This window comes from Nerophis ophidion, linkage group LG16, assembly GCF_033978795.1.
Source record: "Nerophis ophidion isolate RoL-2023_Sa linkage group LG16, RoL_Noph_v1.0, whole genome shotgun sequence".
NCBI lineage: Eukaryota > Metazoa > Chordata > Actinopteri > Syngnathiformes > Syngnathidae > Nerophis > Nerophis ophidion.
In genome coordinates this window covers 2,489,142-2,512,160 of record NC_084626.1, presented here as the reverse complement: position 1 = coordinate 2,512,160, position 23,019 = coordinate 2,489,142, and the positions used below count along the sequence as shown (strand labels likewise).

The following is a 23,019-nucleotide window of genomic DNA, read 5'->3' as shown; positions in this document are numbered from 1 at the left end:
TATTCATATAAATAAATATATACATATATGTTTGTTTTGTTTAAATTTTCCGAAAACACACACACACACACACACACACACACACACACACACACACACACACACACACACACACACACACACACACACACACACACACACACACACACACACACACACACACACACACACACACACACACACACACACACACACACACACACACACACACACACACACACACACACACACACACACACACACACACACACACACACACACACACACACACACACGACAATGTCCGACCTCGTTTTTCCAACTGGGGAAATTCTAATGTTCTGTGTCTACTAAATTCAAATTTGTGCTTGCAGAAAACGAGTACATTTTACTTTTGGTTTATTTACTTGGGATAAAGTTATTCACCTTCCGATTACTGTACAATGGTAAACACTTTTACAGTCATGAGAAAAAAATGTTTAACCATTTTTTAAATAATTACTTGCATTATTATGATTACTTAATATCAACACTGTACAGTTTTTATCGACTATGTCTTCAGTTTAAGAGCGTGATGTAGACAAAAGCTCAGTCTGGCTGCATTAAGACAAATATTTTTTCGAAGTAAATTATTGCATATTGTTATAATGTGTGGCACCTTGAGACAAGAATATGTTGACAATCTAAAAGTAACGTGTCTTCTTTTACTCATTTTTGCAGTCATGCATTTTTGTGTGTAAAGTTTAAAAATCGCAAATGGAATCGCAATTTGAGAGAAAAATGTATTTGAATATTATTTGTATTTCTTAAACACACGTTAGCTACAAGTGTTTCGAAAAAAGGGTCAACTTGGCATGTCTAAATAAAAGAAAGCAAATGTGAGCAAAATCTAAGAGTTAAGTTTTTACCAAAGATAGCAATCATAAATTAATATTTCAGCACATACACAATGTTAACATCTATCGCTTTATTTTGATATCCATCCATCCATTCTCTACCGCCCATTCCCTTTTTGGGGTCGCTGGCGCCTATCTCAGCTACAATCGGGTGAAAGGCGGGGTACACCCTGGACAAGTCGCCACTTCATCGCAGGTTTATTTTGATAAACAATGATAAATTAATCTTTTAGCACATACACAATGTTGACTTCTATAGTTATATGTTGATAAACAATCAAATGAATCATTCAGCACATACACAATGTTTACATCTATCGTTATATTTTGATAAACAATGATAAATTATATTTTAGCATGTACACAAAGTTGACTTCGATACTTATATTTTGATAAACAATGATAAATGATCTTTTAGCATATACACAATGTTGACTTTGATACTTATATTTTGATAAACAATGATAAATTATCTTTTAGCATATACACAATGAAGACATTTATAGTCCTCAATGTTGACTTTGATACTTATATTTTAATAAACAATCATAAATTAATCTTTCAGCACGTGCACAATGTTAACATCTATAGTTATATTTTGATAAACAATCAAATGAATCATTCAGCACATACACAATGTTTACATCTATCGTTATATTTTGATAAACAATGATAAATTATATTTTAGCATGTACACAAAGTTGACTTCGATACTTATATTTTGATAAACAATGATAAATGATCTTTTAGCATATACACAATGTTGACTTTGATACTTATATTTTGATAAACAATGATAAATTATCTTTTAGCATATACACAATGAAGACATTTATATTCCTCAATGTTGACTTTGATACTTATATTTTAATAAACAATCATAAATTAATCTTTCAGCACGTGCACAATGTTAACATCTATAGTTATATTTTGATAAACAATCATAAATTGATCTTTCAGCCCGTACACAATGTTAACATCTATAGTTATATTTTGATAAAAAATCAAATGAATATTTCAGCACCTACACTATGTTGACGTATATAGTTATATTTTGATAAACAATCATAAATGAATCTTTAAGCACATACACAATGAAGACATCCATAGTTATTTTTTGATAAACAATCATAAATGAATCCTTCAGCGCACACAATTTTGACTTTTATAGTTATATTTTGATAAACAATCATAAATTAATATTTCATCACATACAATGTTGACTTCTATAGTTATATTTTGATTTGAAAAAATCCTTTAGCATATACACAATGTTGACTTTGACACTTATATTTTGATAAACAATGATAAATGATCTTTTAGCATATACACAATGAACACATTTATAGTCCTCAATGTTGACTTTGATACTTATATTTTAATAAACAATCATAAATTAATCTTTCAGCCCGTACACAATGTTAACATCTATAGTTATATTTTGATAAAAAATCAAATGAATATTTCAGCACCTACACTATGTTGACGTATATAGTTATATTTTGATAAACAATCATAAATGAATCTTTAAGCACATACACAATGAAGACATCCATAGTTATTTTTTGATAAACAATCATAAATGAATCCTTCAGCGCACACAATGTTGACGTTTATAGTTATATTTTGATAATCATAAATTAATATTTCATCACATACAATGTTGACTTCTATAGTTATATTTTGATTTTTAAAAATCCTTCAGTGCATACACAATGTTGACTTTTATAGTTGTATTTTGATAAACAATCAAATAAATATTTCATCACATACAATGTTAACTTCTATCGTTATATTTTGATAAAAAAATCATTAATGAATCTTTCAGCACATACAATGTTAACAATTACAGTTATATTTTGATAAATTAATCTTTTAGCACATACGTTACGTTGATATCTATTGGCATATGTTGATAAAGAAGGGGAAAAACACGCGACTCGTAAAAACCGCGTGCAACAACAACAACAAACGTGGCAGTAGACGCAAAGTTAAATAATGCAATACAACCTTAGCCGAGCAAAAACGATACATATTTATCCGGGAGAGTCTTGATACCAATGTCCTTGACCCAGCCACACACAAAGAAGTTGTAGACCTCCGTGCTTTCCCAAGTTTCATTTGTTTTGTTGTGTAGCATGCTGTCAGGAGCACAATAGTTCCATATGTCTGGGAACGCGATCGACGTATAATCATTTATAACACTCACTTAATTTGATTTGAGTGTCCGCCCTGAGATCGGTAGGTTGTGAGTTCAAACCCCGGCCGAGTCATACTAAAGACTATAAAGAAATGGGACAATTTACTTCCCTGCTTGGCATTCAGCAACAAGGGTTGGAATTGGGGCGTTAAATCATCCAAAATCATTCCCGGGCGCTGCCACTGCTGCTGCTCACTGCTGATGCTCACTGCTCCCCTCACCTCCCAAGGGGTGATCAAGGGTCAAATGGGTAAAATAATTTCGTAACACCTAGTGTGTGTGTGAGCCAATCATTGGTACTTTAACTATATAAAGTATAGGATCTATTCCATTGCGTAGTTAGATTTTAAGCATTTATGTCCCATCTTAAAACTAATTTGTATACTCTACACCAGGGGTGTCAAACTCAAATACAGAGTGGGCCAAAGGCCTGTGGCCAAGGATGAAGTGCTGGCTGTCCAGAGTCAGAACCCAGCGTGGACCGCTCGCCTGTGCATCAGTTGGGGACATCTCTGCCCTGCTGACCCGTCTCCGCTTGGAGTGGTCTCCTGCCAGCCCCACTATGGACTGGACTCTCACTATTATGTTAGATCTACTATGGACTGGAGTCTCATACTATTATGCTAGATCCACTATGGACTGGACTCTCACACTAATATGTTAGATCCACTATGGACTGGACTCTCACACTAATATGTTAGATCCATTATGAACTGGACTCTCACACTATTATGTTAGATCCACTATGGATTGGACTTTCACAATATTATGTCAGACCCACTCGACGTCCATTGCATCCGGTCTCCCCAAGTGGGCGGTCACCCACATCTGCGGTCCTCTCCAAGGTTTCTCATAGTCATTCACCTTGACGTCCCACTGGGTTGTGAGTTTTTCCTTGCCCTTATGCGAGCTCTGAACCGAGGGTGTCATTTTGTCTTGTGCAGTCCTTTAAGACACTTGTGCTTCAGGGCTATGTAAATAAACATTGATTGATTATTTTTTTTTTTTTTTCAGGAAAATTTAGGTCTCTTTTGTACTCAAGATAGTACGCACACTGTTTGTTGTACAACAGCCATCTTGGCTTGGTCGACCACCACTTCCGGGGAAAAGTCCATCCATCCATCCATCTTCTTACGCTTAACTGAGGTCGGGTCACGGGGGCAGCAGCCTAAGCAGGGAAGCCCCGATTTCCCTCTACCCAGTTACTTCGTCTAGCTCTTCCCGGGGGATCCCGAGGCGTTCCCAGGCCAGCCGGGAGACATAGTCTTCCCAACGTGATCTGGGTCTTCCCCGTGGCCTCCTACCGGTTGGACGTGCCCTAAACACCTCCCTAGGGAGGCGTTCGGGTGGCATCCTGACCAGATGCCCGAGCCACCTCATCTGGCTCCTCTCGATGTGGAGGAGCAGCGGCTTTACTTTGACTTCCTCCCGGATGACAGAGCTTCTCACCCTAAGGGAGAGTCCCGCCACCCGGCGGAGGAAATTCATTTTGGCCGCTTGTACCCGTGATCTTATCCTTTCGGTCATGACCCAAAGCTCATTACCAGGGTTTCCCACACATTCATTTATTTGTGGTGGTCCGCCACGAAAGAATTACGGCCGCCACAAATAATAATTCCAGGATTACCGCCACGACAGGCACCAACTACCTTGCGGCTACAGCTCCAATCAGCCGCCTCGACAATAGAGGTGCAGAACATGGTCCACTCGGACTCAATGTCCAGCACCTCCCTCGTGACATGTTCAAAGTTCTTTCGGAGGTGGGAATTGAAACTCTCTCTGACAGGAGACTTTGCCAGACGTTCCCAGCAGACCCTCACAATGCACCTGTCCGGCATCCTCCACCACCATCGCAGCCAACTCGGTGATCGGTAGAAAGCTCTGCCCCTCTATTCACCCGAGTGTCCAAAACATGAGGCCACAAATCCGATGACACAACTACAAAGTCGATCATGGAACTGTGGCCTAGGGTGTCCTGGTGCCAAGTGCACATACGGACACACTTATGTTTGAACATGGTGTTTGTTATGGACAATCCGTGACGAGTACAAAAGTCCAATAACAAAACACCACTCGGGTTTAGATCCGGGCGGCCATTCTTCCCAATCATGCCTCTCCAGGTTTCACTGGCGCTGCCAACATGAGCGTTGAAGTCCCCCAGTGGGACAAGGGAATCACCCGGGGGTGCACTTTCCAGTACTCCCTCGAGTGTGCCCAAAAAGGTTGGGTACTCTGAACTGCTGCTTGGTGCGTAAGCAGACAACAGCAATATGCTGTTCAATGTATATACTATGATGATTAACCTGTGTGATGACTGTATTATGCTGATAGTATATATTTGTACCATGAATTGATTAACGTGGACCCCGACTTAAACAAGTTGAAAAACTTATTCGGGTGTTACCATTTAGTGGTCAATTGTACGGAATATGTACTGTACTGTGCAATCTACTAATAAAAGTATCAATCTATAAATGCAAAGTATGCTGCAGAAGTGTTACTAAAAAAAGGTAGCAACACAATTTGTTCTTTCATTTAAAAAGTCACCCATGAGAGAATGAAGAGTATTTAATAAATACAGTTTTTGTCAATTGACTTAGTTGTGATTTCCCTCTCTGCATGAAAGTTTAAAAGTAGCATATATTAATGTAGTATGAAGAAGAAGAATGTTTAATGTAGACACATAAAATCATCATACCGCTGTGATTATATGCATCAAGTGTTCATTCAAGGCCAAGGCAAAATATCGTAACGTACTGTATATCGTAGATCGAAATATGGCATAAAAATATCGCGATATTAATAAAAGACAATATCGCCCAGCCCTAATTTGTATATATTTTTTTCCAAATAGTTCAAGAAAGACCACTACAAGTGAGCACAATTTTGCACTGTTATACAATTAAATAAATCAGAAACTGATGAAATAGTGCTGTATTTTAGTTATTAATCTCTTTTTTTCAAACAAAAATGCTTTGCTCTGAGGGCTTAGTGCGTCTGCCTCACAATACGAAGGTCTTGAGTAGTCAGGGTTCAACCCCGGGCTTGGGATCTTTCTGTGTGGAGTGTGCATGTTCTCCCCGTGAATGCGTGGGTTCCCTCTGGGTACTCCGGCTTCCTCCCACTTCCAAAGACATGTCACTGGGGATAGGTTGATTGGCAACACTAAACTGGCCCTAGTGTGTGAATGTGAGTGTGAATGTTGTCTGTCTATCTGTGTTGGCTCTGCGATGATGAGGTGACGACTTGTCCAGGGTGTACGCCGCCTTCCGCCCGATTGTAACTGAGATAGGCGCCAGCGCCCCCCGCGACCCCAAAAGGGAATAAGCAGTAGAAAAGGGTTGGATGGATGGATGCTTTGCTCTGATTAGGGGGTACATCAATGAAAAAAGGTTGAGAACCACTGCCTTAAAGGCCTACTAAAACCCACTACTACCGACCACGCAGTCTGATAGTTTATATATCAATGATGAAATATTAACATTGCAACACATGCCAATACGGCCGGTTTAGTTTACTAAATTGCAATTTTAAATTTCCCGCGGTGTTTCTTGTTGAAAACGTCGCGGAATGATGACGTGTACGTGTGACGTCACGGACTGTCAGGAAATATTACCTCAGCACTATTTGCGGCTAAAAGTCGTCTCTTTTCATCGCGCGATTAAATAATATTCAGGCCATCTGTGTTGCTGAATCTTTTGCAATTTGTTCAATTAATAATGGAGAAGTCAAAGTAGAAAGATGGAGTTGGGAAGCTTTAGCCTTTAGCCAAACAAACACACGGTGATTCCTTGTTCAAAATTCCCGGAGGTGAAGCTTTACTATGGATCAGAGCGGTCAAGCGAACATGGATCCCGACCACTTGACAACTGGCAGGTTTCGGTGTGAAAATTTTGTTAAAAAGTCACCTCTTACCGGAGATCTGTGGAGTTTGCGCCGTCCTTGTATCTGCCGTCGACTTCCCTCAGACACTGGCCTCAAGACATGTGGACACACCACTCCGACTATCAGGTACTATTTAATCTCACGAAAACACTAGCAACACAATAGAAAGATAAGGGATTTCCCAGAATTATCCTAGCAAATGTGTCTAAAAACATCTGAATCCGTCCCAATGCAATCGCATTTTTTTTTCAACTTTTTTTTTTTTTCCTAGTCCGTCGCTATCAATATCCTCAAACACGAATCTTTCATCCTCGCTCAAATTAATGGGGAAATTGTCGTTTTCTCGGTCCTAATAGCTCTTTTTGTTGGAGGCTCCCATTAAAAACAATGTGAATATGTGAGGGGCCATCAACATGTGACGTCAGAGTTGGGAAGCTTTAGCCTTTAGCCACACAAACACACGGTGATTCCTTGTTCAAAATTCCCGGAGGTGCAGCTTTACTATGGATCAGAGCGGTGAAGCGAACATGGATCCCGACCACTTGTCAACCGGCAGGTTTCGGTGAGAAAATTGTGTTAAAAAGTGGGATCTTACCGGAGATCTGTGGAGTTTGCGCCGTCGACTTCCCTCAGACGCTGGCCTCAAGACACACGTGGACACACCCCTCCGACTATCAGGTACTATTTAATCTCACTAAAACACTAGCAACACAATAGAAAGATAAGGGATTTCCCAGAATTATCCTAGTAAATGTGTCTAAAAACATGGGAATTCGTCCCAATGCAATCACGTTTTGGTTTTTTTTCTAGTCCGTCGCTATTAATATCCTCAAACACAAATCTTTCATCCTCGCTCAAATTAATGGGGAAATTGTTGTTTTCTCGGCCTGAATAGCTCTTTTTGTGAATACGTGAGGAGTCATCAACATGTGACGTCATCGTCGGCGACTTCGGGTAGAGGCAGGGCTTTTCTCTTAGCACCAAAAGTTGCGAACTTTATCGTGGATGTTCTCTACTAAATCCTTACAGCAAAAATATGGCAATATCGCGAAATGATCAAGTATGACACATAGAATGGACCTGCTATCCCCGTTTAAATAAGAAAATCTTATTTCAGTAGGCCTATAAATATTTATGTTAGAGATTTCTTTTTTTCGTGAAGAAATGTTTAGAATTAAGTTCATGAATCCAGATGGATCTCTATTACAATGCCCAAAGAGGGCACTTTAAAGACCTGCTGAAACCCACTACTACCGACCACACAGTCTGGAGTTGGGAAGCTTTAGCATTTAGCCACACAAACACACGGTGATTCCTTGTTCAAAATCTTTACTATGGATCAGAGCGGTCAAGCGAACATGGATCCCGACCACTTGACAACCGGCAGGTTTCGGTGTGAAAATTTTGTTAAAAAGTCACCTCTTACCGGATATCTGTGGAGTTTGCGCCGTCCTTGTATCTGCCGTCAACTTCCCTCAGACGCTGGCCTCAAGACACACGTGGACACACTCCTCCGACTATCAGGTACTATTTAATCTCACTAAAACACTAGCAACACAATAGAAAGATAAGGGATTTCCCAGAATTATCCTAGTAAATGTGTCTAAAAACATGGGAATTCGTCCCAATGCAATCACGTTTTGGGTTTTTTTCTAGTCCGTCGCTATTAATATCGTCAAACACAAATCTTTCATCCTCGCTCAAATTAATGGGGAAATTGTCGTTTTCTCGGCCCGAATAGCTCTTTTTGTGAATACGTGAGGAGTCATCAACATGTGACGTCATCGTCGGCGACTTCCGGTAGAGGCAGGGCTTTTCTCTTAGCACCAAAAGTTGCAAACTTTATCGTGGATGTTCTCTACTAAATCCTTACAGCAAAAATATGGCAATATCGCGAAATGATCAAGTATGACACACAGAATGGACCTGCTATCCCCGTTTAAATAAGAAAATCTTATTTCAGTAGGCCTATTAATATTTATGTTAGAGATTTCTTTTTTTCGTGAAGAAATGCTTAGAATTAAGTTCATGAATCCAGATGGATCTCTATTACAATGCCCAAAGAGGGCACTTTAAAGACCTGCTGAAACCCACTACTACCGACCACACAGTCTGGAGTTGGGAAGCTTTAGCATTTAGCCACACAAACACACGGTGATTCCTTGTTCAAAATCTTTACTATGGATCAGAGCGGTCAAGCGAACATGGATCCCGACCACTTGACAACCGGCAGGTTTCGGTGTGAAAATGTTGTTAAAAAGTCACCTCTTACCGGAGATCTGTGGAGTTTGCGCCGTCCTTGTATCTGCCGTCAACTTCCCTCAGACACTGGCCTCAAGACACACGTGGACACACCCCTCCGACTATCAGGTACTATTTAATCTCACTAAAACACTAGCAACACAATAGAAAGATAAGGGATTTCCCAGAATTATCCTAGTAAAGGTGTCTAAAAACATCTGAATCCGTCCCAATGCAATCGCTTTTTTTTTTTAACTTTTTTTTTTTTTTTCCTAGTCTGTCGCTATCAATATCCTCAAACACGAATCTTTCATCCTCGCTGAAATTAATGGGGAAATTGTCGTTTTCTCGGTCCTAATAGATCTTTTTGTTGGAGGCTCCCATTAAAAACAATGTGAATATGTGAGGAGCCATCAACATGTGACGTCAGAGTTGGGAAGCTTCAGCCTTTAGCCACACAAACACACGGTGATTCCTTGTTCAAAATTCCCGGAGGTGAAGCTTTACTATGGATCAGAGAGGTCAAGCGAACATGGATCCCGACCACTTGTCAACCGGCAGGTTTCGGTGAGAAAATTGTGTTAAAAAGTCGCCTCTTACCGGAGATCTGTGGAGTTTGTGCCGTCGACTTCCCTCAGACACTGGCCTCAAGACACACGTGGACACACCCCTCCGACTATCAGGTACTATTTAATCTCACTAAAACACTAGCAACACAATGGAAAGATAAGGGATTTCCCAGAATTATCCTAGTAAATGTGTCTAAAAACATCTGAATCCGTCCCAATGCAATCGCTTTTTTTTTTCAACTTTTTTTTTTTTTCCTAGTCCGTCGCTATCAATATCCTCAAACACGAATCTTTCATCCTCGCTCAAATTAATGGGGAAATTGTCGTTTTCTCGGTCCTAATAGCTCTTTTTGTTGGAGGCTCCCATTAAAAACAATGTGAATATGTGAGGAGCCATCAACATGTGACGTCAGAGTTGGGAAGCTTTAGCCTTTCGCCACACAAACACACGGTGATTCCTTCTTCAAAATTCCCGGAGGTGAAGCTTTACTATGGATCAGAGCGGTCAAGCGAACATGGATCCCGACCACTTGTCAACCGGCAGGTTTCGGTGAGAAAATTGTGTTAAAAAGAGGGCTCTTACCGGAGATCTGTGGAGTTTGCGCCGTCGACTTCCCTCAGACACTGGCCTCAAGACACACGTGGACACACCCCTCCGACTATCAGGTACTATTTAATCTCACTAAAACACTAGCAACACAATAGAAAGATAAGGGTTTTCCCAGAATTATCTTAGTAAAAATGTGTCTAAAAACATGGGAATTCGTCCCAATGCAATCACGTTTTTTTTTTTATTTTAGTCCGTCGCTATTAATATCCTCAAACACAAATCTTTCATCCTCGCTCAAATTAATGGGGAAATTGTTGTTTTCTCGGCCCGAATAGCTCTTTTTGTGAATACGTGAGGAGTCATCAACATGTGACGTCATCGTCGGCGACTTCCGGTAGAGGTTAGCACCGAAAGTTGCAAACTTTATCGTCGATGTTCTCTACTAAATCCTTACAGCAAAAATATGGCAATATCGCGAAATGATCAAGTATGACACATAGAATGGACCTGCTATCCCCATTTAGATAAGAAAATCTCATTTCAGTAGGCCTTTAAACGAACAGACGTTTACTTTTTAATGTTATTTGCTAGAAAACAAAACGTCACTTTGATTCCGACCCTCAGGTAATCGGTGGCTAATGTTAGCCTGGTGGTGGGAAACACCCTGCCGAGCATGCGGCTGGACTGGGACACTTTTACTCGTCCTGCCCGCCCGCTGGTGGCTTCGACCACGACCTTACAAACACCAACATGACGACATATTTGCCTTTTTTTATATAACGTGCACACGCCTCACCGGGAAGGTAATATTCGCTCGTTAGCACAGTTAGCACACATTACCAGTCATTCCCCTGCCTGTGGGACTCCGACCAGGCAGGACCAGGACACGGTTGACGTGGGCGAGTACCGGACATGTAGTGTGCGAGATAAAGAGTTTGTACCTGTCAGCTCATCGTGGGAACTGCCAGGTGTCCATGTTGTTTTTATAGTCCTCTCTTCATGGCTCCACTTCCTTCTTCGCTCTCGTTCGCCTTCTTTTTTGTGCCGAGTGCAGCGGCACAGAGCGCGAACTGCCGCCACCTATGGACCAAAGGGTGGAAGTACACTCATTGACTGATTGATGATCATCATGTAATTTAGGGGTCGGGGACCTTTTTTGGCTGAGAGAGCTAAAAAGCCAAATATCCATCCATCCATGTTCTACCGGTTATTCACTTTGGGGGCGCTGGTGCCTATCTCAGCTACAATCAGGCGGAAAGTGGGGTACGGCATGGCGTAGTGCAGTGGTTCTCAAATGGGGGTACGCGTACCCCTGGGGCTGGCACGTGAACACATAGGGCCCTATGGGTGCTTGAGCCCCTGCCCTTTTTTGCCTCGTCCTAAAAAGTGCCCTCTGCCTGTGTGCGTGTGTTTGTTTATTTTTTTTCCCTTTAAACAACATTAATATATTCCTGTTAGGGATGTAAAAAAACAAAACAAAACAAAAAAACTCCACGTTTTCTTGTAATACCAGGTTTGAGCCTGCCGCTTCCGACAGAGAGAGAGAGAGAGAGGGCGAGTGAGTGAGTGAGAGAGAGAAAGGAGAGCGAGCCAACTGCAGCCTGAGGAGACGTGACAGTGGAGCAACTTGAACCTGTGAGTTGTGGTCTAGTCGCCGTCCACTTATTCAGCATCTAATATGGGTAATATTTCAGAAAAACGCTGTATTATTCTATTATTCAATGTGTCAGCTTCTGTTTTTGCCGGACGTCGGAGCACAGCGCATCAATAACGGGTTGTTTGAGCCTGCCGCTTCCGACAGAGAGGGCGAGTGAGTGAGTGAGAGAGAGAGAGGAGAGAGAGCCAACTGCGGCCTGAGGAGACGTGACAGTGGAGCAACTTGAACCTGTGAGTTGTGGTCTAGTCGCCGTCCACTTATTCAGCATTTAATAGGGGTAATATTTCAGAAAAACGCTGTATTATTCTATTATTCAATGTGTCAGCTTCTGTTTATGCCGGACGTCGGAGCACGGCGCATCAATAACGGGTTGTTTGAGCCTGCCGCTTCCGACAGAGAGGGCGAGTGAGTGAGTGAGAGAGAGAGAGGAGAGAGAGCCAACTGCGGCCTGAGGAGACGTGACAGTGGAGCAACTTGAACCTGTGAGTTGTGATCTACTCGGCGTCCACTTATTCAGCATTTAATAGGGGTAATATTTCAGAAAAACGCTGTATTATTCTATTATTCAATGTGTCAGCTTCTGTTTATGCCGGACGTCGGAGCACGGCGCATCAATAACGGGTTGTTTGAGCCTGCCGCTTCCGACAGAGAGGGCGAGTGAGTGAGTGAGAGAGAGAGAGGAGAGAGAGGGACAACTGCGGCCTGAGGAGACGTGACAGTGGAGCAACTTGAACCTGTGAGTTGTGATCTACTCGGCGTCCACTTATTCAGCATCTAATATGGGTAATATTTCAGAAAAACGCTGTATTATTCAATGTGTCAGCTTCTGTTTTTGCCGGACGTCGGAGCACAGCGCATCAATTGAGCATGAATTGATTAACGTGGACCCCGACTTAAACAAGTTGAAAAACTTATTCGGGTGTTACCATTTAGTGGTCAATTGTACGGAATATGTAGTGAACTGTGCAATCTACTAATAAAAGTATCAATCAATCAATCAATCAATACGGCACATATATTCCGCACAGAGCAGAGCGGATCGTGCGGGACAGGAAGTAATGTACAAACTACAAAATAAAACACCGGGTTAATTTTCAAAACAAAATTCACTGTGTTTACGACGGATCACATTTCTCTCACAGTAGAGGTTTAGATATAAAGTTGTATTGCGTTTCAGTTGTTTAGTCTGAGCATTAAGTGAGAAAGACAATACGTTACAACTTGATGGTGTTTTCATCAAGTTAAAGGAAGAAGGAAAGATTTTCACATTGAAGTTTTTTTTTTTATTTGGGTATTTATTTTTTTCGAAGTTCATGTTGCACTGTTCAATGTTCAATATTAAAGTGCTTATCTTTAACAATAAATAGCCTAATAATAAACCAGTGTTTTGTTGCTTTTCATGTCTTCCAAGCCTATGATAATGTAAATTAATTCATTATGAGAATAATTTGTTGACACAAAAGAAATGGCAATCACTTTTACCTACAAAGGACACACAGCTAAGTAGTTAGCTTCCTATTAGCAAATTTAATTTTACATTAATTTCCATATTGTGTAAAGGACCAAAAAAAAAAAATGTCCAGCCCTTTTCTGACTTTGAGCCCCTGCCCCTCTATAATCATGTGCACGTCCCTGCCCTGGGGGTACTTGAAGGTATGCCAAGGGGAATGTGAGATTTTTTAAAGATATTCTAAAAATAGCAAGAATTCAAAAATCCTTTATAAATATATTTATTGAATAATACTTCAACAAAATATGAATGTAAGTTCATAAACTGTGAAAAGAAATGCAACAATTCAATATTCAGTGTTGACAGCTAGATTTTTTTGTGGACATGTTCCATAAATTTAAAGATTTTTTTTTTTTTGTGAAGAAATGTTTAGAATTAAATTCATGAATCCAGATGGATCTCTATTACAATCCCCAAAGAGGGCACTTTAAGTTGATGATTACTTCTATGTGTAGAAATCTTTATAATTAAATCACTTGTTTATTTTTCAATGAGTTTTTAGTTCTTTTCATATGCATCCATCCATCCATCTTCTTCCGCTTATCCGAGGTCGGGTCGCGGGGGCAGCAGCCTAAGCAGGGAAGCCCAGACTTGCCTCCCCCCAGCCACATCTTCTAGCTCTTCCCGGGGGATCCCGAGGCGTTCCCAGGCCAGCCGGGAGACAGTCTTCCCAACGTGTCCTGGGTCTTCCCCGTGGCCTCCTACCGGTTGGATGTGCCCTCAACACCTCCCTAGGGAGGCGTTCGGGTGGCATCCTGACCAGATGCCCGAACCACCTCATCTGGCTCCTCTCGATGTGAAGGAGCAGCGGCTTTACTTTGAGTTCCTCACGAATGGCAGAGCTTCTCACCCTATCTCTAAGGGAGAGCCCCGCCACCCGGCGGAGGAAACTCATTTCGGCCGCTTGTACCCGTGATCTTATCCTTTCGGTCATGACCCAAAGCTCATGACCATAGGTGAGGGTGGGGACGTAGATCGACCGGTAAATTGAGAGCTTTGCCTTCCGGCTCAGCTCCTTCTTCACCACAACGGATCGGTACAATGTCCGCATTACTGAAGACGCCGCACCGATCCGCCTGTCGATCTCACGATCCACTCTTCCCTCACTCGTGAACAAGACTCCTAGGTACTTGAACTCCTCCACTTGGGGCAGGGTCTCCTTTCATATCTTTTTTTCCAAATAGTTCAAGAAAGACCACTGCAAATGAGCAATATTTTGCACTGTTATACAATTTAATAAATCAGAAACTGATGACATAGTGTTGTATTTTACTTCTTTATCTAATTTTTTCCCAAACAAAAATGCTTTGCTCTGATTAGGGGGTACTTGAATTAAAAAAATGTTCACAGGGGGTTCATCACTGAAAAAAGGTTGAGAGCCACTGGCGTAGTGGGGAGAGCGGCAGTGCCAGAAACCTGAGGGTTGCAGGTTCGCTTCCCACCTATTGACATCAAATTGCTGCCGTTGTGTCCTTGGGCAGGACACTTCACCCTTGCCCCCGGTGCCACTCACACCGGTGAATGAATGATCCATTACTATTATTACACCCCGGACAAGTCGCCACCTCATCGCAGGGCCAACACAGATAGACAGACAACATTCACACTCACATTCACACACTAGGGCCAATTTAGTGTTGCCAATCAACCAAATATGTTAAAATGTATTCCCGTAAGAGCCATATATTATTTTTTTTAACACTGAACACAACTAAATGCGTGCATTTTGAAGTAAGACCAACATTTCCAGAGCAGTGGTTCTCATTAATAATACTGTACTATGTACACAACAAATAATACTGTACTGTGTACACAAAAAATATTACTGCTACATTCACAACAAATAAGACTTCTACATACACAACACATAATACTGTACTATTTACACAACAAATACTGTACTGTGTACAGAACAAATAAGACTGCTACGTACACAACGAATACTGTACTGTGTACACAACAAATAAGACTGTACTATTTACACAACAAATAACACTGTAGTGTCTACACAACAAATAATATTGTACTGTGTACACAACAAATAAGACTGCTACGTACACAACGAATACTGTACTGTGTACACAACAAATAAGACAGTACTATTTACACAACAAATAACACTTTAGCGTGTACACAACAAATACTGTACTGTGTACACAACAAATAAGACTGTACTATGTACACAATAAATAATACTGTGCTATTTACACAATAAATACTGTACTGTGTACACAACAAATAAGTCTGCTACGTACACAACAATAAATACTCTGCTACGTACACAACAATAAATACTCTGCTATGTACACAACAAATAATACTGTACTATTTACACAACAAATAACTATACTATTTACACAACAAATAATACTGTGCTATTTACACAACAAATAATACTGTACTATGTACACAACAAATAATACTGTACTATGTACACAGCAAATACTACTGTACTGTGTACACAACAAATAATACTGTACTATGCACACAAAAAATAATACTGTACTGTGTACACAACAAATAAAACTCCTATGTACACAACAAATAATACTGTGCTATCTACACAACAAATACTGTACTATGTACACAACAAATACTGTATTATTTACACAACAAATAATACTGTACTATTCATCCATCCATCCATCCATTTTCTACCGCTTATTCCCTTTCGGGGTCGCGGGGGGCGCTGGCGCCTATCTCAGCTACAATCGGGCGGAAGGCAGGGTACACCCTGGACAAGTCGCTTCACAACAAATAATACTGTACTATGTACACAACAAAAAATACTGTACTGTGTACACAACAAACTAAGACTGCTACGTACACAAAAAATAAGACTGCTATCTACACAACAAATAATACTGTACTATGTACACAACAAATAATACTGTACTGTGTACACAACAAATAAGACTACTATGTAAACAACAAATAAGACTGTACCGAGTACACAACAAATAAGACTGCTACATACACAACAAATAATACTGTAATAATACACATACTGTAATAATAACACATATTAATGAACATATGTCACATAAAATATGTGAATATGTCAGGTTTGAGCCAAAGGCTAAGTTAGTCCCCTGTCAGGCTGGTGTGTATGTGACAATGTCAATGTTTACACTACTGTACTTTAATGTTGTCCTTATGGTTGTACTTGATGAATACTTAGGTCTACTACACCACTGTACATTAATGTTATTATGGTAGTACTTGATGAATACTTAGGCCTACTATGCATCTGTACTTTAATGTTGTCATGATGGTGGTACTCGATGAATACTTAAGCCTACTATGCAACTGTACTTTTTTTTTTTCTTTGTCCTGTCCAGCTTCTCAGGCAAATCATATAGTTGATGTAGATGCCCATATCGGCTGTTCAGATTTACTTTACAAAAAAGAGAAGTGTAGGATACTTTTCTTGTTGCCTTATTTCAATTTGACTTTGTTAAATGTATTTATATTATCCTGCAACTGTATTTTAATGTTGCTCATTATGGTGGTACTTGATGAATACTTAGGCCTACTCTGCAAATGTATTTTAATGTTGCTCATTATGGTGGTACTTGATGAATACTTAGGTCTACTACACTACTGTACTCTAATGTTGTTATGATGGTGGTACTTGATGAATACTTAGGCCTACTACACTACTGTACTTTAATGTCATTATGGTGGTACCTGATAAATACTTAGGTCTACTACACTACTGTATTTTAATGTCATTATGGTGATACTTGATAAATACTTAGGTCTACTACACTACTGTACTTTAATATCATTATGGTGATATTTGATGAATACTTAGGTCTACCACACTACTGTATTTTAATGTCATTAAGGTGATTCTTGATGGATACTTAGGCCTACTACACCTCTGTACTTTAATGTTGTCATTATGGTGGTACTTGATGAATACTTAGGTTTACTATGCAACTGTACTTTAATGTTGTCATTATGGTGGTACTTGATAAATACTTAGGCCTGTAATGCTATGTTAAGGTTGGTGATTATGGTGGTACTTGATGAATACTTGGGCCTACTACACCTCTGTACTTTAATGTTGTCATTATGGTGGTATTTGATGAATACTTTGGCCTACTATGCAACTGTACTTTAATGTTGTCATTGTGGTGGTACTTGATGAATATTTAGGCCTACTATGCAACTGTATGTTAATGTTTCTAATTAAGGTGGTACTTGAATGCTTAGGCCGACTCTGCAAATGTATTTTAATGTTGCTCATTATGGTGGTACTTGAAGAATACTTAGGTCTACTACACTACTGTACTTTAATGTTGTTATGATGGTGGTACTTGATGAATACTTAGGTCTACTACACTACTGTACTTTAATGTTGTTATGATGGTGGTACTTGATGAATACTTAGGTCTACTACACTACTGTACTTTAATGTTATGATGGTGGTACTTGATGAATACTTAGGTCTACTACACTACCGTACTTTAATGTTGGTCATTTTGGTGGTACTTGTGGAATACTTAGGTCTACTACACTACTGTATTTTAATGTTGGTGATTATGGTGGTACTTGATGAATACTTAGGTCTACTACACTACTGTACTTTAATATTGTTATGATGGTGGTAAAACGGTAAACGGGTTGTACTTGTATAGCGCTTTTCTACCTTCAAGGTACTCAAAGCGCTTTGACACTACTACTTGATGAATACTTAGGTCTACTACACTACTGTACTTTAATGTTGTTATTATGGTGGTACTTGATGAATACTTAGGTCTACTACACTACTGTACTTTAATGTTGGTCATTTTGGTGGTACTTGTGGAATACTTAGGTCTACTACACTACTGTATTTTAATGTTGGTGATTATGGTGGTACTTGATTAATACTTAGGTCTACTACACCTCTGTACTTTAATGTTGTCATTATGGTGGTACTTGATAAATACTTAGGCCTACTAGGCAACTGTACTTTAATGTTGCTCATTATGGTAGTACTTGATGAATACTTAGGCCTATACTGCTATGTTAATGTTGGTGATTATGGTGGTACTTGATGAATACTTAGGTCTACTATGCAACTGTACTGCTCATTATGGTGGTACTTGGAGATTAAAGAGTTGTCTGAGGAGTCACTTGGTAAAAAATAAATAGTTTTAGAAACCACTGGAATATGATTTGTAACTACAACAAATTCATTGTTTTCATTATGAGTGGATTGTCTATACATGTCTACGAAAATTGACAATAAGGAAAACCATATGTTTGCCTAAAATAATAATAAATACATGAAATAAGAAGAAAAACAAATGTAACCGAATGACGGGAGTCTTTGTTATTATTATTATTATTATTATTTTTAATTTTAAGCAATCACGTCTTGAAAGACACACCCGGGTTAAATTCGCAGACCCCCGCCTCTCCCACCCACACCTCCAATTTGAAAGCCGCCTCTCCTACCGGGAGAGGAAGGCTCTTTTTCGGTCAGATGGCGCGCTGCGGTCCGCCCCCGTCATTCTCCGGCCCACACACGCACACGCACACACACACGCACAAACGCACACGCACACACTCAAGGACCAATACTCTGCGCCGGAAGAGGATTTCTGCCAGTGATCTCAGACCGGCTCCGGTGCGCGGAGGGGATTCTACGACGCCGATCCCGGCCGACCACGCTTCCGCTTCAAGGCGAGAACCCCGGCGTGGAAAGACGAATAAAATTCAAGGGCGTGTTTTTTTCTTCTTCTTCTGATTGCAACATCTGCCGCTGCTGCTTTTGAATTGTTTCCACGTCGGAGCCGACTGCTACTCCAAGACTAGAAGAAGGTAAGAAGAACGATGTGGTTGCAGCACGGTTGAGGGTTCCCTGTTCGATCCCTGCTACCATCCGAGCCGCTGCCGTTGTGTCCTTGGGCAAGACACTTCAACTAAGCCACCCACACTGGTTTAAATGTGACTTAGATATTGGGTTTCACTATGTAAAAGCGCTTTGTGTCACTAGAGAAAAAGCGCTATATAAATATAATTGACTTCACACCTTTAGAAAGTGCCTTATGTTAAGTTAAAGATAGATCCACTATGGACTGGACTCTCTCACTATTATGTTAGATCCACTATGGACTGGACTCTCTCACTATTATGTTAGATCCACTATGGACTGGACTCTCTCACTATTATGTTAGATCCACTATGGACTGGACTCTCACACTATTATGTTAGATCCACTATGGACTGGACTCTCTCACTATTATGTTAGATCCATTATGGACTGGACTCTCACTATTATGTTAGATCCATTATGGACTGGACTCTCTCACTAGTATGTTAGATCCACTGTGGACTGCACTCTCTCACTAGTATGTTAGATCCACTGTGGACTGGACTCTCACACTATTATGTTACTCTCACTCTCAATTATGTTAGAGTCCAGTCCATAATGGATCTAACATAATAGTGAGAGAGTCCAGTCCATAGTGGATCTAACATAATAGTGTGAGAGTCCAGTCCATAGTGGATCTAACATAATAGTGAGAGTCCAGTCCATAGTGGATCTAACATAATAGTGAGAGAGTCCAGTCCATAGTGGATCTAACATAATAGTGAGAGAGTCCAGTCCATAGTGGATCTAACATAATAGTGAGAGTCCAGTCCATAGTGGATCTAACATAATAGTGTGAGAGTCCAGTCCATAGTGGATCTAACATAATAGTGAGAGAGTCCAGTCCATAGTGGATCTAACATAATAGTGAGAGAGTCCAGTCCATAGTTGATCCAGCATTATATTGTGAAAGTCCAGTCCATAGTGGATCTAATATAATAGTGAGAGTCCAGTCCATAGTGGATCTAGCATTATATTGTGAAAGTCCAGTCCATGGTGGATCTAATGTAATAGTGAGAGTGTCCAGTCCTCAGTGGATCTAGCATAATATTGGGAGAGTCCAGTCCATAGTGGATCTAACATAATAGTGAGAGAGTCCAGTCCATAGTGGATCTAACATAATAGTGAGAGTCCAGTCCATAGTGGATCTAACATAATAGTGTGAAAGTCCAGTCCATAGTGGATCTAACGTAATAGTGAGAGAGTCCAGTCCATAGTGGATCTAACATAATAGTGAGAGTCCAGTCCATAGTGGATCCAACATAATAGTGAGAGTCCAGTCCATAGTGGATCTAACATGATAGTGAGAGTCCAGTCCATAGTGGATCTAACATGATAGTGAGAGTCCAGTCCATAGTGGATCTAACATGATAGTGAGAGTCCAGTCCATAGTGGATCTAACATAATATTGTGAGAGTCCAGTCCATAGTGGATCTAACATAATAGTGAGAGTCCAGTCCATAGTGGATCTAACATAATATTGTGAGAGTACAGTCCATAGTGGATCTAACATAATAGTGAGGGTCCAGTCCATAGTGGATCTAACATGATAGTGAGAGTCCAGTCCATAGTGGATCTAACATGATAGTGAGAGTCCAGTCCATAGTGGATCTAACATGATAGTGAGAGTCCAGTCCATAGTGGATCTAACATAATATTGTGAGAGTCCAGTCCATAGTGGATCTAACATGATAGTGAGAGTCCAGTCCATAGTGGATCTAACATAATATTGTGAGAGTCCAGTCCATAGTGGATCTAACATAATAGTGAGAGTCCAGTCCATAGTGGATCTAACATAATATTGTGAGAGTCCAGTCCATAGTGGATCTAACATAATAGTGAGGGTCCAGTCCATAGTGGATCTAACATGATAGTGAGAGTCCAGTCCATAGTGGATCTAACATGATAGTGAGAGTCCAGTCCATAGTGGATCTAACATAATAGTGAGAGTCCAGTCCATAGTGGATACTTTGATAATTTTGGGTACTTTTCTAAATACAGGGCAACACAAAAACATTTCATTAATGATTTTACTTTAACAAGAAATCCTACAGTACATCAAACATATGTTTATTATTGCAATGAAAGAACAATTTAGTCTTTAAAAAATAGTGAACCTACTAGACAACTTATCTTTTAGCAGTAAGTAAACAAACAAAAACCCCTAACTAATCTGCTGACGTATGCAGTAACATATTGTGTACTTTATATTCTATTATTTTGTCAACATTATGAGGGACAAACTGTAAAAATTAATTGTTAATCTACTTGTTCATATACTGTTAATATATTCTTATTTTCAGTTGTAACATGTTCCATCTACACTTCTGTTAACATTTAATAATCACTTATTTTCTCTTGTTTGATACTTTACATTATTTTTGGATGATACCACGCATTTAAGTGTCGATCTGATACCAAGTAGTTCCAGGATCATACACTGGTCATATTCAAAGTCCTCATATGTCCAGGGACGTATTTCCCGAGTTTATGAACATAATATGAATTCTAATAAAAGGAAAAAAGATTTTGTAATGATAAAAAAATATCAATGTAATCGTAGTAGTATCGACGAGATACGCTCCTGTACTTGGTCTCATTACAGTGGATGTCAGGTGTAGATCCATCCATTTGTTTACATTCAAATGGATGAATCTATTGTATCTTCCTCCAGTGTGTAGTGAAGCATGTTTAGCTATTCCTCTCCCTGCAGTGATAATAGTACTTGTAAGAAACTTACTTTGTGCCATGGAGGCCAGGATTAGTGATTTAGAAGTAGCTGAAACGTTAGCCACAAACTAGCTAGCCATGTTTTAAAGCACCTCTTCCTGAGGGCGTATCTCTGTTTTAACCTCACCTTTATCTTTATCTCTATTTCGTCCACACTGTGTCTGCTTGTAAGTACTCTGTGTGTGTGCGCTGCCGAACATGCTCCTCTGCTCCTAAAACAATGTTAAGACGTGTCCACGCCCCTTCATGCCTGTTAAAAAAAGAAAAGAAAAATGGTGATGGTACTTTTCAAACATAGTATAGTTCCGTTTTTGATTCATTAGTACTGCGATACTATACTAGTACCGGTATACCTTACAACCCCACACTGCACACATGTGGTTTAACACCATTTAGACCCAAGGTGTAGCTTTATCGCCCTCTGCTGGTCGAATTCGGAGACGCTTTACCGAACCCAAATGTTGCTTTATTACAAGCGAATGTCATTATACAGGACTGCAGTATCTGGAGGAGGTCAGGTCAAGAAAATGAGTCGTCGAACCACCGTCTTATATTCTTTCTTTTTCTATCTGGGTGTGTGTTGATTTAGGAGAGTACAACCTGATCCATGTGAGGAGATGTTCATGTGTAAGCGACCGGAAAAACAACGTTGTACATAAATGTTGAAGTGAAGACAGACAAGGAGTCTCTCCTCCAGGATAGCACTATCACTTTTGCATTCCGAAGTCTGAATGTATTGCCTGTTCTCGCGAGAGAGTTGACCCAGTCCACATGGGAATGTCCAACGAAGGCTCCTTAATATATTATTTACTTAAACCTGGTGGTTCGCTTTCTCCAAGTTGAATATAAACATTTGCCATATGTTGAACATAATATGAGTTAATTAATTCACTTCAACATCACAAAGTCAGCAAAACATTTCAATACATTTGC

The 23,019-nt window shown here is 40.1% G+C and overlaps 2 protein-coding genes across 6 annotated transcripts in view; one reads left to right on the top strand and one right to left on the bottom strand.

The window, feature by feature from the left end:
* The window catches only part of dnajc14 (DnaJ (Hsp40) homolog, subfamily C, member 14), a 34,845-nt gene extending 23,450 nt beyond the window's left edge, over nucleotides 1-11,395 (bottom strand). For 2 of the 3 annotated variants that reach the window (XR_009810003.1, XM_061922555.1), the window contains exon 1: nucleotides 11,262-11,395. The gene's annotated coding sequence lies outside the window, so the exon portion shown is untranslated. Of the gene's footprint in view, nucleotides 1-11,160 lie in introns of all 3 variants that reach the window. The other variant, XM_061922556.1, reaches the window with a different exon arrangement.
* Nucleotides 11,396-18,945: 7,550 nt separating this feature from the next.
* The window catches only part of nab2 (NGFI-A binding protein 2 (EGR1 binding protein 2)), a 38,923-nt gene continuing 34,849 nt past the window's right edge, over nucleotides 18,946-23,019 (top strand). The window contains exon 1 of one of the 3 annotated variants that reach the window (XM_061922552.1): nucleotides 18,946-19,304. The gene's annotated coding sequence lies outside the window, so the exon portion shown is untranslated. The remainder of the gene's footprint in view (nucleotides 19,305-23,019) is intronic. The other 2 variants (XR_009810002.1, XM_061922551.1) reach the window with 2 other exon arrangements.